General features: G+C 39.3%; 1 pseudogene; it reads right to left on the reverse strand.

The window, feature by feature from the left end:
• Positions 1 to 2,119: 2,119 nt before the first annotated feature.
• LOC101592095 overlaps positions 2,120 to 7,457 on the reverse strand; it is a 34,593-nt pseudogene continuing 29,255 nt past the window's right edge.

The raw sequence follows: 7,457 nt of genomic DNA on the forward strand, positions 1-7,457 counted from the left end.
GCCTTGCTCATCTTTTACATATAACTGCATGGCTTAACATTGTTCCTTCCATTTATTTTGATACATCTTTTCCCCATGGTAATTTACAAGATCTTCAGGCCAATATAAATATTTTATAAATATTTGAATATTTGGGTATATACCTGCACAATACCTCAGCAATATCTCTCAGCAAGAAAAACACTAAAGAGTAAAGACTAGACACAATTACTAGGTGCAGTGAAAATCTGCTGCAAATATTTCTGAGGTAAGAAGGCACCACATACCTGTTCAACTAAGAAAACCAACCTTACAACCCAGGATGATTTTATTTTTACATAGGACCTAGAACACTTAAGCTGTCAATTGGGTGCTCAATGGCAGAGCAACACCCCCAGTTTATGCCATGAATTCATAGGGACTAGCTTCCAACAACTCAGGTTCCTTTCCATTGGTCCTCACAAAGTGTGCTTCTCTGGGAGGGGCAGGCTGGAGCTTTAGTTGAACTCAGGTACCTTTCTCTTTGGCTTTCTTCATATTCTGATCATTTTCCTTGACATGTTTTAGGAAGTTATCATGACTTTTTGAGTGTTTAATATGCTCAATATGCACATTAATCCTCTTGGCAAGTATCTCGCCCTTAACTTACTTGTTTACAACAATGTCAACAGCATGCTGGGTAATGTTGTAGACTCTTCTCATTTTGTCATGGTAACATTTGTGAGGCATTCCTTTTTGCACAGTACCCATTCCCTTGATGTTTACAATATCACCGTTTTTGTAGATTCTCATGTATGTGGCCAAAGGAACAACCCCGTGTTTTCTAAAAGGCCTGGAGTACATATAGCAGGTTCCCCTCCTCTTGCCCTTTGTGTTAGTCATTTTGGCAAACTACTGGAAGATGGAAGTTCCTACTGAAAGGAAGGCTTGGTTGACTTCTTGATGATAGCCATTCTTTCTAGGGTGAGATGGAATCTCAGTGTTATTTTAATTTGCATTTCTTGAATGACCAATGATGTTGAACATTTTTTCATATATTTACTTGACATTTTTATTTCTTCACCTGAGAGTGTATATTCATCTCAGATGCCCATTTTTGATTGATTTTTTGAATTTTGGAGGCCTGATTTTTAAAACTACTTTGTATGTTCTAGATAGAAGTCCTTTTTCTGAGGGAAAGTCTGCTAAACTACATTCTCAATTTATGGATTTTATTTTAACTGTTGGTGATTTCTTTTGATGTTCAGAAAATTTTCAGAAAGATGAGATTTCACGTGTTGATTCTTTGAAGTATTTCCCATGCTACCCCTCAAACATATAGTGAAAAAAATTCCTAAAATTTATCTGGAACCAGAAGAAACCTAGAATAGCAAAAGCAATCCTGGACAACAATGAAAAGGCAGGAGGTATCACAATCCCTGACCTGAAATTATACTTCAAGCTACTGTAATAAAATCAGCATGTTACTGGCAAGAAAATAGACCTGATGATGAATGGAACAGATTAGAAAATGCAGACACAACCACAAACACACTGAGCCACCTTATCTTTGACAAAGTGGCCAGACATGTTTACTGAAAGACAGCCTTCTTAATAAACGGTGCTAGAAAAACTGGCTTTCCACATGCCAAAGACTAAAATTAGACCCATGTGTATCACCATGCACTCAACTAAAGTCAAAATAGATCAAAGATTTAAATATTAAAACAGAAACTTTAAATCTACTAGAGGAGAAAATAGGTAGAAATCTTAAAGATATGGGGATAGATACAGAATTCGTGAACAGAAACCAAACTGCATGGTTAGATTTTTTTTTTTTTTAAGAAAAGAAAGGTGCTGCTGCTGTAAGAATTTACCAAGTGACCAGTATATGATTATATCATTTTCTTGCTACATTTTCCCCATTAAAAATATTCAAAGTGGTTTCCTACTACAAAACTCTGAGTATGATAAACTCATTTTTATTTTGTAGCAAAGGAAAACTTCTAATGACAAAACACATGCAAGATTAGAATTTTATACTTTCCAAAAAGTAAGCTAGTTTTGTTAACCAGGATACTTGTCTACATTTTTTAAACCTGTGAAAATATCTTAAAGGTCTTATAAATTAAAATTCTTAAAATTTCTTTTTAAGGTTAACTTAGAAATCCTTGCCATGCTGCTGGACATACCAGTTTTGTCTCTGCTTGCGATTTTCCAACTCAGTAAGAAAATCCTGTCTGTAAGCTTCATATATTTTAATAATCTGTTTCAGTTCTTTTATGAAAAGTAACTTTAGCATTTTCTGGCATGTATTCAGGTCATCCAGCTGAAAGAGTTCCCAATTCAGAATGTGGTCATATTTCACAGGGGCTTGAACGCAAGCTTGAAGCCAGCACAAAATTTCTGCTGTATGATAAGGATTTGCAGGTACCCAGTGGGGATGATTCCTTTCAGTTTGTTGTGGCTGGTAGACAATGGGAGAACTTTGGACATGCCAAGGTATACTAGGTGCACAGGGATGCCTGCAATGAGTCTTTTTTATTTATGTAATCTACATATTAGGTTCCAACTTCTGAAGACTCAGCTCATTCCCACTGAGGAGAAAGTCTCATCAAAGAGAAGGGCTCCAATGAGTTTTATCTATATTATGATCTATATGATATTTTCTCCCTCTCATTGTCCAGTCCATAGACCAGGCGGGAAGAAGGGGCAAGTCTTCAGACCCACAGTTAGTAAAGTTTCCTAAATATGTAGCAGTAACTTTCCTAATGCCTAAAGCAGTCCTCCCTTGATTCTGTGGCATTCTTTGGAAGAGACCATGGCTGAACTCATAATATCCGGGATCTTCATGCACACAATCTTCAAGGGCCTACCTTCTCAGACCATCAAAAATTTATCTGAAGGGCCAGACAGATAGCTCAGTGGACTAGAGCATTTGCTTAGGCAGATTCAGGGGCCAGAAGTTCGATCCCCAGCTTGCCGTGCCAGTTCTGCTCCCAGGGCATGCTGAGAAGGCGATTGAGACTGGGCATGGTGGTGCGTGCCTATAATCCCAGTGCTTTGGGAGGCTGAAAACAGGAGGATCACTATGAATCCAATCTACATAGTGAGACCCATAGACCCTGTACTAAATACATACATAAAAAATTATCTGGATAATAATATGGGGAACCAAAGTCTACATTTTCGTTTTGATATAAGGTCTCATTGTGTAGTTCAGGCTGGCCTTGAACTTGCTTATGTAGCCCAGGCTGGTCTTTAACTCACAACAATACTGGCTCAGCCTCCCTAGTGCTGGGACTACAGGCAAGCACCACCATTCCTGGCAAGGTCTCCATTTTCAGTAGAAAAATTAACTTCTGTTGAAAATGACTAAGATGGGCCAGGCAGATAGCTCAGTGGATTAAAGCACCTGCTTAGGCAGACAAAGAGACTGGGGTTTGATCCACAGCGTGTGGTGCTGGCCCCGCCCCTGGGGCTTGCTAAGGCGACTGAGACTGGGCTTGGTGGTGCACGCCTGTAATGCCAGTGTTTGGAAGGCTGAAAACAGGAGGATCACTACAAGTTCAATTTGTGTAGTGAGACCCTGTAGACCTTCTACAAAATACATTAAAAAAAAAAAAAAAAAAGACCTGGATGAGCCATGCTCCCTCAGGACATCTGCTAGACTCCTGGCAGGGTAAGAAGGTACAGAGATAATCTGTTGCTTTCTCTTATCTCATGAGGGATTCTTTGTCAGTCTAAGGAAACTTCTGCCCTCCTGGCCAGGGCCATAGTCAGCTGCATGCCGCCCAGGAACTGCTCCTGTGCTCGTGACTGCCACCACCTATGTCCCATCCAGAGGTTCCTTTTTGAGCATGGCTATTTCCCCATGTTTGGGGAGTTTTTGGCTATGAATTCTGTAAACAGGTTTTTTTTTGTTGTTGTTGTTTTTGTTTTGCGGAACCAGGGATTGAACTCAGGCTCTTGCGCTTGCCAAGGAAGCGCTTATACCACTGTGCCATCTCCCCAGCCCATTACTGTTTTATAATTAAAAAAAACATCTAAGTGGTTTTTTTTTTTTTTTTTTTGCATTATTAGCAGCTTTTTGATCCCTTTTTCATGTTGTTTTTAGGTATTTTTGAAAAGTGGCCTTTGAAAGTAGCACTGGCATCTAATCTTGACTCACATTGCTTACTTTTGTGGCCCATACTTTCAATATAATTCTTAATCTCCTGAATGTCTACTTGGAGACTTTTCATGGAGTTTAGTTCTTTGCTAAATGGGTCATTCATGCATTGTATCACTTTGTTTAATTCAGCTAGCTCTTTTATTTTTTCATAAGATTTATTGATTTATTTGATACAGGTTCTCACTATGTAGCTCAGAGTTGTAGTGATCTTCCTGTCTCAGAATCCCCAGCACTGGGATTACAGGCATGCTCCACCATGCCCAGTTTCGGTGGCTGGCATGGCATGTGGTACCAGGGATCAAACCCAGATCCTTGTGCTTGCCAGGCAGGTGCTTAGACCACCAAACTACCTCCCCAGGTATCAGCCAGCTTTTTAGTAGTGTCTTCTGTAAACTTACTGATCATTTTATTATATTCATTATCAGATTAATTCTATCTTCTTTGAGCTTGCTGAGCATCTTATTTATATAGTTTTTTTTTTCTTTTTGTATTTTAGGACAGGGTCTACAGGGTCTCACGGCATAGATCAGACTCATAGTGAGCCTCCTGTTCACAGCCTCCCAAGTGCTGGGATTACAGGCACATGCCACCACGCCCAGTCTCCATCGCCTGGGGGTGGGGCTGGCACAGCAGGCCCTGGGATCAAACTCCTGGTCCCTATGTCTACCTAAGCAGGCTCTTTAATCTGCTGAGCTATTTGGCTGGCCCTTGATATAGTTTTTTAGAATGAAATTATTTGTCAGTACATTTTAGATGTACATATTGTTAACATTCCTCATAGGGAATTTGTGCCCATAGATGATATATCTTGCTTCTTTTTTCTCTTGATTCTCCTACCCTTCCTTCAACCCTTCTTTTTGTCCTTATTTACAAAGCTTCACTTTGACTTTTTCTTTCTATTTTTTTTTTTTTTTTTTGGTTGTTGTTCCTTCCTTTCCTGCTCCCTAATTCTTTGTTCTCTTCACATTTGAATATTTTCTTTGCATGTCCAATATCTATTGTACATTTTGGTCCTTATTTTATTTATTTATTTATTTATTTATTTATTGTGTGTGTGTGTGTGTGTGGCCAGCTCAGCCCACCAGGGGGCGGGGCTGACTGGCATGTGGTGCTGGGGGATTGAACCGCGGTCCCTGTGCTTTGCTAAGCTTGTTCTAAGTAGGTGTTTAGACCACTGAGCCATCTCACCAGCCCCCTTTTGGTTCTTATTTACACTTTTGGTTTCTCACACCAGAGGAACAATGAGGTATTTAAACATATGTACCTGATTTATTTCATAGGGTATGATCTCAAAGTACATCCATTTAGAATGATTTTTTTTTCCTGGCTGGCTCAGGCTGCTTTAAGGGCAGGTCTTGCAAAGCAGTGGAGGTGGGGGTCCAACCGCAGTATCCTGCACTTGACTGCATCTGCACGAATAGGCACTTAAACAACTGAGCTAACAGACAGGCCCCCGGTGCATCCATTGTATTGTAGTACTCCATTGTATATTTTAAAAATCACATCTTTATCCATTCATTGGTTGATGGGCATTTGGGCTATTCCTAAGATTTTATTACAAACCGTGACTATAAATGTGATGTGTGTGTATATCGCTGTGATGCAATGCCCTTAAATTCTTTCAGGAATGTACCAAGAAGGGGGATATCTGGGTCAAGTGGAATTTTTAGTTTTAGTTTTTGAAGAATCTTTCAAAATGATTTCCATAATGATTGGACCAGGCTACAGTCCCAACAACAGTCTCAGTATGCAGCTCAGACTCATAGAGATCCTCCTGTTTTCAGCCTCCCCAGCGCGGGGATTACAGGCATGTAACACCACCCCCAGTCTCACTGGCGGGCTCAGTGCACCTGGGGGTGGGGCTGGTGCAGCATATGGTGCCGGGGATAGAACTCCAGTCCTGGCGCTTACCTAAGCAGGCACTTAGTCCGCTGAGCTGTCCTGCACACTATTGATTGATTTCTTGATTACAGCCATTCTTTCTGGAGTAAGATGGAATCTGAGTGCTGCTTTAATTTGAATCTCTTCAATAACTGTGATGTTAAACATTTTTCATATAGTTATTTGCTGTTTACATTTTTTCATCTCAGAAGTATCTGTTCATTTCAGATGCCCGTATTATGGATTGGGCCTTCACATTTGATTAAATATTTTATATTATTTTATTGAGTTGTTTATGTACCTAGATATTAGTCTTTTCTTGTAATTTAAAAACATCTTCTATTTATTTGGTACACGGTCTCATTATGTACATATTAGTCTTTTGTCTTAGGAACAGCTGGCAAGCATTTTTTTCCCTCAAACTATAGATTGTCTCTTCACTCTTTTGGTGGTTTCTTTTGCTTTACAAAGACTTCTTAATAAAATGTAAATCCCATCTATTGAATCTTGTGGTATTTCCTGTGTGGTTGGGGTTTTGTTCATTGTCTTTGTCTACACCTATGTCTTTAAGAGTTCTACCTACTCTATTTTCCAGAAGATTTAGTGTTTCTTTTTTAATATCTATATCTTTCATCCATTTCAATTTTAGTTTAGTATATGGTGAGAGATTGGATCTAATTTTAATATTTGGCATGTGGAAAGCAAGTTTTTCTAGCAACATTTATTTTAAAAAACTATCTTTCTTCCAGCGCGGGTGTTGCCTCCTTTGTCGAACATAAGGTGGCTGAGTGTGTTTGGAGTTGTCTCTGAATCTTCTAATGTGTTCCACTGACCCTTGGGTCTGCTCTTTTTGCCAGTAGCATGCTATTTTTATCACAGTAGCTTTGTAGTATGATTTCAGGTCAGGGGTTGTGATTTCCCCTGCCTTGCCTCTGTTGCTCAGCATTGCTTTTACTATTCTAGGGAAGCTCTTATTCCACTGAGCCATCTCCCCGGCCCCTGCTTTTACTATTCTAAGTCTTCCTGCTTCCAAATGAAATTTACAATTGTTTTATCTATTTCTGAGAGGTAGGCCATCGGTATGGATTGCGTTAAATCTGTATAATACTTTTGGAATGTGACCATTTTCACTATATTGGTTTTTCCTATCCAAGAGTAAGCGATATTTTTCTACTTTCCGTATATTGTTTCTTTTACTTTTTCAGAGTACTGTAGTTTTTGTTTGTTTGTTTGTTTGTTTTTGGTGGAACTAGGGATTGAACTCAGGCCCTTGTGCTTGCCAGGGAAGTGCTTATTCCACTGAGCCATCTCCCCAGTCCCCAGAATACTGTAGTTTAAAAAAAAATTATTGTTTTATTTTTTAAAAGAGTACAAACTAGAATGAACACAAAAAATTACAAGTGATATGGGGCTGGTGAGATGGCTCAGTGGTCTAAAGCACCTA

The sequence above is a fragment of the Octodon degus genome, unplaced genomic scaffold, assembly GCF_000260255.1.
Source record: "Octodon degus isolate 3935 unplaced genomic scaffold, OctDeg1.0 scaffold00008, whole genome shotgun sequence".
NCBI lineage: Eukaryota > Metazoa > Chordata > Mammalia > Rodentia > Octodontidae > Octodon > Octodon degus.